Source organism: Clytia hemisphaerica, unplaced genomic scaffold, assembly GCF_902728285.1.
Source record: "Clytia hemisphaerica strain Z4C2 unplaced genomic scaffold, Clytia hemisphaerica genome assembly, whole genome shotgun sequence".
Classification (NCBI taxonomy): Eukaryota; Metazoa; Cnidaria; class Hydrozoa; order Leptothecata; family Clytiidae; genus Clytia; species Clytia hemisphaerica.
Window position 1 is genome coordinate 1 of NW_027103486.1, and position 11,418 is coordinate 11,418.

The window sequence follows — 11,418 nt, forward strand, 5'->3', positions numbered from 1 at the left end:
CAGTGTAGATTAAGCAAACTACCTTACATACAAGAAAAGCATTTTGACAGTGTAGATTAAGCAAACTACCTTACATACAAGAAAAGAATTTTGACAGTGTAGATTAAGCAAACTACCTTACATACAAGAAAATCATTTTGACAGTGTAGATTAAGCAAACTACCTTACATACAAGAAAAGCATTTTGACAGTGGTAGATTAAGCAACTACCTTACATACAAGAAAAGCATTTTGACAGTGTAGATTAAGCAAACTACCTTACATACAAGAAAAGCATTTTGACAGTGTAGATTAAGCAAACTACCTTACATACAAGAAAAGCATTTTGACAGTGTAGATTAAGCAAACTACCTTACATACAAGAAAAGCATTTTGACAGTGTAGATTAACCAAACTACCTTACATACAAGAAAAGCATTTTGATAGTGTAGATTAACCAAACTACCTTACATACAAGAAAAGCATTTGACAGTATAGATTAAGCAAACTACCTTACATACAAATTTTGGCGGCAACTTAATTTGACAGAATTGGAGGATTATGCTAAAAGTTTTTTTATTAAGTTTCCGTTAAAATTTCATTTTCAATTTGATTTATCTTTGCCATCCGCCAAATTTGAATCGTTGTATTCATTCCCCAAATGTTTGTTTTTTTAGGCCTTGAAACAGACTTTTTTCTTATTTGATAGCGCTTTTTGTCCAACCCTCATCTACCCAATCGCATTCCCCGACCTGTCAAATTTAATTTTCTGCCACCCGCTGCCAATTCAAATTCCCGCCATTATTTCCCCCTACCTTAAGGGAACTTATTTTGGCGGAAAATAATTGTGGCGGATTTGGCGAATTTAGACGAAATTCGCCAAAATTAAATATTTTGCTCACTCGCCAAAATAAGTTCCCGCCAAAATTAAATTTTTTGTTTCCTTGCCTAAATAACCCCTGAAATTCATCAAAATTGCTCAAAATAAGGCAAAATAGAACAGATTTACCACCAAAATTATAAAAATTCACTATTCGCCACTTCATTTATGCGATTAGAAACTTTCGCCAGGTCATTTATACATTCATAGCAACACTTAAAACCGTTTAAAATTAATGCATAATTAGCCCTGGGAAAAATAATACTTATTATTTAGACTTTTCAAAGTCTGTATACATGGAAAAAACTTCTTTAATGAAGGGCATGAGACTTTGCATGATGGGCTGTGTTGTAAATCCCTAAAATAGAGGTACTTATGCAAATGGGTGCCATATGGTAGTGCGCCATAAGAGCTCCTTTACACATTTGAAGGGGTTTTGCTTTGTTTTTGGTAGACTGGCGAATGAAAAATTAACTCTGGCGATTTCTAGATTCTAGGCCGGTGAATTCTTCGCAAGCACAGTGTATTGATTAGCGTAAATATGTAATTGAGGTGGCGAACTGAACTTTTCGAACGGCGAATTGTAATTTTTTTTCGGGCCTTTGACCGGCGCAATTCGCTGTTCGCCGGGCCTAACTACAATCATGGACAAAACATTTGAGACAAAGAGAATTTCCCGGCGAAATTATAAACACCACAAATGATTTTTAAACTACAGTTGGAAAGTAGAGCTTTAACTCTGAGTTCTAACACGAGACTTAAAAGGACCTTAGGATCTCTGGATTTAAAAGCACAAATTTGCTCGAATAAGGCTTGGAACATAGCCTAGAAGCCACCGAACCCCTCTAAAATCGAAATATCAAATGAAAGAAAGTGGAAGTGCTAAAATAGCAATTCTCGCCTGAACTTGAAATTCTAAAAAACGTTAAAATACACTAAAATCTCAATATATTTCGACCATGATTGTAGGACCCTTGTCTGCACCTTTGAAAATCTTTTAAAGAGGTACAAAAGCCATAAACAAGTAATAAAGTCTCTGAAAGGGTCTTTATGAAATATCAAAAATCGACTCCTTCAAAGGGTCATAAATTCTCGTAATTTAAGTTTGAGAATCATAGAATGCAGCCCCCCTGGCTCTTAGGGGGGGGGGCTAGAAGCTAAAGTTCCGGTTAGGGGCTCTTTTTCCCTAAGATCAGGGGGGGCTACTCTTAGGTGCCAAATAAACGGGGCCCCCCGCTTGTTAATTTTTCGATTTTTTTCCAACCCCCCCGGACCTTATTAGGACGTTTATTGATTTTGAAATATTTTCAACTGTCAAAGGGAAGGTCCCTTATTTTGCTCAAAACAGCCTGATTTTTGCCTATATTTACCCTGTTTTGGGGTTTTCAGAAGTATAATTTCCAACCCCCCCGGCAATTAGGTCCCCCCCCGTTTATTAAAATTTGAAAATTTTTCCAACCACCCCGTTTATTCCAACCCCCCGTTTATTTGGCACCTAAGAGTACTTACTCAGGGGGGGGGGCTATTTGTTTAGGTCTGTTGACTGGGGGCTAACTTTTTCCAAGAACTAAGAAATTCTTCTTTTTACATTTTGGTATTTTGTTTGTGTAATAATGAAGTCGTACTATTGACGTTTGTTGATTAGAATTTCAAAAGAAGACATATACATTTGGTATCTCTTTCTCTTGTGTGGACATGCAAAATGAAGACATTGCATTGTTTGAAATTTTTTCCATTCTAACATTTTTGTTTTTTTTTGTATTGTGGTGTGTGCATGCGGGTGTGTGATATGTGATAAAGTTTGTTTATTGAAATGAATGACAAATAAAGGACGCATTTATTTTCATGTGGTGTGTACAATTTTCTTAAGTTAGAATTGTCTTCTACTCACTTTTTTCAAAATAACAGTTTACTTTTCTTATAAAATTTTATTTTTTATAGAAGGAAAATCTTCCTCTAGCTATACAAGGCCAATAAATTTATTGTGAACTTCATATTCTATGGAAAATTTTCGGTATTATACTTCTCTTCTGTGTTATAGATGAACAAAAAAGAAACTCAGAAAAGTAATAAGCCAAAGCGAGGATCCGTGAAGGGTTTCGATGGCATTCACAGAGATTTGACAGTTCAGATTTTTAAGCATAAATTAAAATTTTTTTTTGTATTTTGGTAGGGGGGCTGTCTATTTCGAATTTTGGTGGGGGCTAAATCTCAGGGGGGGGGCGAACCTTCAGGGGGGGCTTTAACCCCTCTGCACTCTATGAGAATTTTTACTGGCTAAGAAATGGGAAAACAGCCGCTCAAAGGATCCTAAAAACCTCAAAAAGGGTCTCAGTCTCTTAAAGGGTCGATTTTCGAACGTTGGCTTGGACGTACCCGTCACCTCGTAAACTTAGTACCCCCCCCCCCGGGTTTCAATATCTTACCCTAAAATAATGAATATTTTGCACAACTTATTGAAATAAAGCATTAAGAGTAAGTTACTCGTTGATATTTCCAAGAAAAATAATATCATTCCGCGACTGCGAAAAAATTCTTTAAAACTTTTATATAAATTCACCCAATTTATAATGTCCAATGGTAAGTTTTATTGTGTTAGCGGTTAATTTGATGCTTGTGCATCAGAGGTGTAACTTTTGGATAGGAAACACCTATTTACCCATCTGAATACGTTTGACCCGCTTCGTTTTTTCACAAGTGGAAGTTTGAAATTAAAATCTATCACTTTATTTCGAGAATATGTTGCGTAAAAAACAAAGAAAGTGCTAAAATAAATCAGTCATTTTAAAAGTTGATGAAATCTTTAGGCTTTTCTTGCTTAAGAAAGGTTAAAGATTGCAACCTAGCTCTTATGTCTTTAAAGTCAACGTGTAAAAATGGAAAAATGTCCAAAAAATGTTCCTAAAAATTTAGCTTGATCTTTATAATCATTTTTCAGCCTTGTCAAACCCTCGACTAATATTTCAAAATTTTGACTTAAAAGTGTCGAATAATTTTAGAGAGTGTCACATTCTAATTTCGATATTCTTATTACACAGGCTCTCAACTTTAGCAAGCTGTTTTTTTCAAGTCATAAAAAAAATTATTGCAGTGACAAAAGGGGTTCAAAAGTATACACGCAGTTGAAATTCTGCATTTCAGAGTTGAAAAAGTTGATAAATAAATTACAAACTTGTAAAAAAATCCGAAAATAATTGTTTTGTGCATTAGGAGTAATGTTCAAGCTCTATCAATCTTTTCACCTAAATAATTCAAAGAAATAAAATTATGACGGAATATTGTCGGACTTTTCATACCAATTTTGAAAAACAGGCGGCAACGAAGCTCGCTTCAAAGAGACAATAAAAGATGATGTCCAGTCGTTTATATGTTCATGGTGTTACTTAAATTTTTTCTCAGGATAATTAGAGATATTAAAAAAAAAACCTACTCATGACGTCATAATTGATGACGTCATATATTCAAAAAGTTGAATATCTCAAGAAATATAAATCAAAACTTTATGAAATTTGGACCAGTGATAGAGCACATTGAGATGATTTAAAAAAAGTTTAAAGTATTTCCCAAAATTGATGACGTCAGCAGAAATTGTAGAAATTCGAATTTTTGCAATAAAATGCTGACATCAGCTAATTTTCATTTTTTTTGAACATTTCTCCTCCTCTTGATGAGTTCTATCATTGGTCCAAATTTCATAACGTTTCGAGTATTAGTTCTTGAGATATTCAACTTTTTTAAATTATGACGTCATAAATAATGACGTCATAATTAGGTTTTCTTGAAAAAACTCTAATTATACTGAGAAAAAAAATTAAGTAACACCAAATCCAACATTCTATATCCAAATACGCTTCCAAAAATGTATAATTTGTTATGGTTCAAGGGCTGGAGTTGGGGCGAAGACGAAAAGTAGATTTTGAATAATTTGGGACATGCATTAAGTTACCCGAGGACTGAAAAAATCCTACTGGGTCTGTGCGGAGGGGGTGTTATGAGTAATAAGTTGAACCTCAATAACGGGAACCCGCACGGGGAACACAAATTTGTTCAAGTTAAGGAATTTTCAAGATAAGAAGATTTATAGAGCATTGTTAACTGAAAAGACCATAAATGTTGTTTTGGTTAAAGAGACATTCGAATTAAATAGGTTCAAGTCAAAAATACTATACTGTAATAAACTCTTCAGAAGCAGCCACCGACGAAAATTCGTAAATACCTGCTCTTATTTGCCAGCTGGAAGGTTCTTTTGATTTTTAGAACAGATACCCCTATTTCCAGGGTACCAATTTTCTACTCAGAACAGATCAAATAATTACTATTCGTTACTAGAACAGATCGTATTTATCCAGCCAAGCAAAGCTAAAGCTAATAGAACAGATACTATTTTCTGAGAAAGGAATAGAACAGATCATAAAATCGGATTTCCTGTAAAATATCTGTTCTTATTTGCCAGCTGGAAAAATTTTTGATCCTAGAACAGATCATAAAAATTAGTTTTCTTGAAAATATGTTCTTACTTGCCAGCTGGAAATATTTTCAATGTTAGAACAGATCCCTAATTTCCAGCTGGAAACCTTTAGAACAGATCAGAAAGGAGCGAGTGCTTACGATGCGGAACTTATTAGAACATATAACGAATTTCCAGCTGGAAAACTTATAGAACAGATCAAATGGATGACCGAAGCGGGCAGCGGGGGCAAGGTTTAGAACAGATAGTATTTTCCCAGCTGGACCAAAATTGGGAAGCGTATATTTTACGGAAAAGATCGGCCATAATTTTTGCTTAGAATTGATCGAAAATTTCCTGTTTTTCTTAGAACAGATCGCTTTTTTCAACTGGAAAATGCCTTTATAACAGATATTGCCCTACTACTTTCAAAGACTGACTCAAACCTGTTTCTTATTCGTAACAAACCGTATTTCGCATAGTTTAGCATGTTAAGCAATAATTCTGACATGGTAGAAATAAGCAAAAAAAATGATAGAATTTTAGCTCCAAATACAATATATACTAATATGCTGCTGATACAGTCTGATTATAGTCTTCTAAGTATTGATGACATTATAATTAGTAAATAGTAATAAAATGAATGTTTTACCCTCTTTGTATTCTTGCCATGACTTTTTGTTGAAAGGAAATTTTGCCGGCTCAACTCTTTTTTGGAATACAACCCATCCTTTGTCATGATATTTTCGACATCGTATGTTCTTTATCTCGTTGACAGCTAGAAAGAAAATTTATTGTTGATTTACAGCTGAGTATTTTATACAAATTTCTAGTCAATATCTTAGTTCGAAATAGAGAGAGTCGAATTCATTTGTTTGTGAATTGTGCATACAGTGGTTGTTAAAGGCTTACAAAGTAGTTTTGTGACTTTCAAATTATCTAGACCGTTGATGACCCTGCCGACGCATTAGACTGACGTATTATTACAAAACTTTTCAGTGTTTCTCCAGTGTCTAACAACAGATTTGTTTTGCATTTTAGCGTTCAACAGACGCACTGTATTAATTAACGTGTGGTTCGCTGTTTGAGCTGTCCGGTGGTAAAACATTTTCTCATCTGATACCAGACATTTTCCGTGCGCCCGTATATCCGGTGCGTCGGCAGGACCTTGAGATTACAAAAAACGACATTCTACCTTTATAACAACAAAAATTTCGAAATCATGACTATACCTGAGACGAAGATGGGGAAAACAGCTTCGATTCTATCCTCCAGCAGACCTTTGTTGACAACTTCGTCACAAGAGAAGAAAGAATAATCGCAGTCTTCCAGTATGCCATCAACCATTTTGTATGGTATACCTTCTCTTGCGCCGCCCTTGTGGAACCAATCACTGCAATTAGTTATTTTGTGCATTTTCGAATAATATTGCACTCTTGGAATCAGCTCCAATTTCTCCCCTTCCGCTTTTAAGACTTGATAATTTTTACTGTAAAAACGGCATTCATAGATATCACGGCTCGGCTGCCATATTTGATCATACAATTTACACGACTTGTTAGCTCTACACATTTCCTGACAACATGTATCGTAATCCACTTCTAAATGATAATCGGCCTCCCATGATGTCGGGCGGCCGAGCAATGCGATTATTGAATAATGCGTGGCTTCAAGTATAAACAGATGAAGCGCCAAAGTGAACGAAAATAAGACAATAACAGATAAGTTCATTATTGCGCCTCATTCACAATTTGTTATCACGAGGAATTTGAATCCTGTTAGTTTTCAGTTGTTGTCTAAATACAGCCTCAAAATATCTCAATATTGTAGATAAATTATTCCAATGTTTGAAAAAAACGATCTTTATTTCTAACGTATTAGTTCGAGAGCTGTCGGCCTTTTTATTAGGTCATAAGCCTCAGAATTTTAACCATCCTCAATGTGTTCGCCGTATCGAAAACTGTCAAAAAAGTTTTGTCAGATCGAACACTAGCGGTCTCTTTGATCTCCACGAGCCCAAAAAAGAGGTCAAAAAAGGGCTTAAATTTAGGTCATGAGCCTCATGGCTAAAATTTTACAGGTGATTAATACAACCCTTAAGGACAATGAAAATCGAAAATCTAACCAAAAAATCCGGTTTCTTGACCTGGTCAGATGCCCAAAAAAGAGGTCAAAAAAGGGCCTAAATTTAGGTCATGAGCCTCATGGCTGAAATTTTACAGGTGATAAGTACAACCCTTAGGGACAATGAAAATCGAAAATCTAACCAAAAAATCCGGTTCCTTGACCTGGTCAGATGCCCCTGAAGTTGAAAAATTTGAGAATTTTCGGGGGGTCGAAAATGACCCCCCTCTTAGACAAAACTTTCTATAGCGTTTGATCTACTAAATATTTAGCAATGAAATTTGGACAGTGTGTCCATAACATCCAATTACACTTTGTGGGAAATTTATGTCATTATTTGATGACGTCATTGTGTCGTAATGACGTCATCAGTTGCTCAAAATGTCCAAAATTTTAAATTTTTCTTACTTTTTACTCATTTTAATTCAATTTTCTTATATATCAGATGCTCCCTTTTTCATTCTCTGTGTGTCCATATCATCCAATTACACTTTGGGGAAAATTTATGTCATTTTCGATGACGTCATTGTGTCGTAATGACGTCATCGGCTGCTCATCAGTTGCTCAAAATGGCTAAAAGGGGAGTCATTTTAAGTTCATCTTACTTTATACTCATTTTTTCATAACAGATACCACTTTTTCGTTTTCAAGTGTGTCCATAACATCCAATTAAACTTTGTGGGAAATTTATGTCATTATTTGATGACGCCATTGTGTCGTAATGTCGTCATCAGTTGCTCAAAATGGCCAAAAGGGGAGTCATTTTAAGTTCATCTTATTTTTTACTCATTTTTTCATAACAGCTACCACTTTTTCGTTTTCAAGTGTGTCCATAACATCCAATTAAATTTTGTGGGAAATTTATGTCATTTTCGATGACGTCATTGTGTCGTAATGACGTCATCGGCTGCTCATCAGTTGCTCAAAATGGCCAAAAGGGTAGTCATTTTAAGTTCATCTTACTTTTTACTCATTTTTTCATAACAGATACCACTTTTTTGTTTTCAAGTGTGTCCATAACATCCAATTAAACTTTGTGGGAAATTTATGTCATTATTTGATGACGTCATTGTGTCGTAATGTCATCATCAGTTGCTCAAAATGGCCAAAAGGGGAGTCATTTTAAGTTCATCTTATTTTTTACTCATTTTTTCATAACAGATAACACTTTTTCGTTTTCAAATGTGTCCATAACATCCAATTACACTTTGGGGAAAATTTATGTCATTATTTGATGACGTCATTATGTCGTAATGTCGTCATCAGTTGCTCAAAATTGCCAAAATCTTTAGTTTTTCTTACTTTTTACTCATTTTAATTAAATTTTTCTATATATCAGATGCTCCCTTTTTTATTCTCCAGTGTGTCCATAACATCCAATTACACTTTTAGGAAAATTTATGTCATTTTTTATGACGTCATTGTGTTAATATGACGTCATCAGTTGCTCATCAGTCGCTCATCAGTTGCTCCAAATGGCCAAAAGGGGACTCATTTTTAAGTTTTTCTTACTTTTACCTATTTTATTAGATACCCCTTTTTCATTCTTCTGTTATCTCTTTGGGCTTGTAAAAAATAGCCTGTTTGAGAGACGAAGTGGTGCTTTGGGTTTCCTCTTACACGCCAGACGAGTTTTGAATCAGTGATTCAGTATTTTGTTTTCTCTTACCTGTTTCTTTTCTTTGATTTTGAAATCTTCCCTTATTCAGAACCTCTACTTAATTGAAGAAATTTTTGCAGAATTTAATTTCGCGGTTTTTTGACAAATCCACGTTATTAAATTCCGCCGAACACTAATATCCTCAAGATTTAAAAATCACCACTAAAATTGGTCTTTTAACGAGAAAATAGGCCATATTGTAAACAAAAATTATCTTAACCGTGAAATTAAATTACGCAAAAATTCCGAATTTTGAGCTGCGAACCACTTAAGGTAAATAATGGGAGCATCTTTCAATTTATAAAGATTCCTCATTACGAGTCGTTTTGAAAATGAGACTAGGATTGGTGTAATACATCTCTGGGTTACAGCATTTTCAAGTCGTCGTGGAGTGTAATGGAGTGACTCTAAATTTACGGGTCCCACAACATTTTACCCAATGCCTAACTAGAGTATATAGCTTTTTAGTTATAGGCGTACGCCAATCTATGAGTTGATACCATTGCGCTAATTATGCCGTAAATGACGCCCAAATTTGTGAAAATCGCAAATAAGGCTAAAAGAAAATCATCAAATCGGGGATTTATAGTAACATTACATTGAAGCTGCTGTTTTAGCTAAGTTATATGGATTTGGAGAGACAAATTGGACAAATTTGGCTAGTACGCAGGGTTCCAGAGGAACTAATTATTAAGACACTTAAAAATTGACGATCAAACAAAGTTTTACCAGTTTTTGACTTTTGAATACAACCTCATTCGAAAGTCAATGTAAAAATTCGTCACCTAAACCATCCCCAACGGATTTAGCTGAGAATAATAGAATTTCTATCCTTGTCGGGCTTTCGATAGAGAACTTTTTATTCCCCCTTTTTGAAAATGTTCCACTGGGACTGTTAGACAGGGTTGTTAATCTCCCACAATACACCTTTTATATCTTAATGTAACTAGAAGAACTTGCCGTGAATATCATGGTGTATGAATTTTACACTGTGATGACAGATCACCATTATATCGCCATTAGATCGCCTTAAGATCTACGCTGTAGTTTTTCAGGATCAACCCAGCGTTTGTCTGAAATCCACGTGGGTCACGCGCTTGAGATTTGAAATTTGTGGCTTCATTTTCCCACCTAAGAGATTTCTTACTTGCCCTTCGGGCTTCCAATTGAAGTAAATTAAAGTAATCTTAATTTAGAGCACTTATTAACGACAGACGTTGGTACAATCGTGAGCGCTATCAGAATCACAAAAAAGCGAGCTAAGGGAATGGCTTCGAGTCTGATTTTTCAAGTCTAATTTTTAGCTGAGCTTACGGTAACTTGTAGGTAAATTACTGTGCACATCATAATAAATTGTTTCATTGTACGACTAAGATTTACAGATACCTTAAAAGGATAAGAAGCTCTCCGATCATAGGTCTTAACCCGTGAAATTCTGAAACTTTAATTTATGATCTGTTCCGTAAAGTATCCGTATCTAACGATGTAAACAACCTGTTCTTTATAACTTCAAAGATTTCAGGAGAATGGAAAAGATAAAATAAGTTAAAGTAAGAAAAACTTAAAAGGAGTCCCCGTTTTGGCTATTTTGAGCAACTGATGATGACATTACGACACAATGACGTCATCAAATAATGACATAAATTTCCCACAAAGTTTAATTGGATGTTATAGACACACTTGAAAACGAAAAAGTGGTATCTGTTATGAAAAAATGAGTAAAAATAAGATGAACTTAAAATGACTCCCCTTTTGGCCATTTTGAGCAACTGATGAGCAGCCGATGACGTCATTACGACACAATGACGTCATCGAAAATGACATAAATTTCCCACAAAGTTTAATTGGATGTTATGGACACACTTGAAAACGAAAAAGTGGTATCTGTTATGAAAAAATGAGTAAAAAATAAGATGAATTTAAAATGACTCCCCTTTTGGCCATTTTGAGCAACTGATGAGCAGCCGATGACGTCATTACGACACAATGACGTCATCGAAAATGACATAAATTTTCCCCAAAGTGTAATTGGATGATATGGACACATGGAGAATGAAAAGGGAGCACCTGATATAAGAAAATTGAATAAATGAGTAAAAAGTAAGAAAAATTTAAAATTTTGGACATTTTGAGCACTGATGACGTCATCGACACATGACGTCATCAAATAATGACAAAATTTCCCACAAAGTGTAATTGGATGTTATGGACACACTGTCCAAATTTATTGCTAAATATTTAGTAGATCAAACGCTATAGAAAGTTTTGTCTAAAGAGGGGGGTCATTTTCACCCCCCGAAAATTCTAATTTTTCAACTTCAGGGGCAT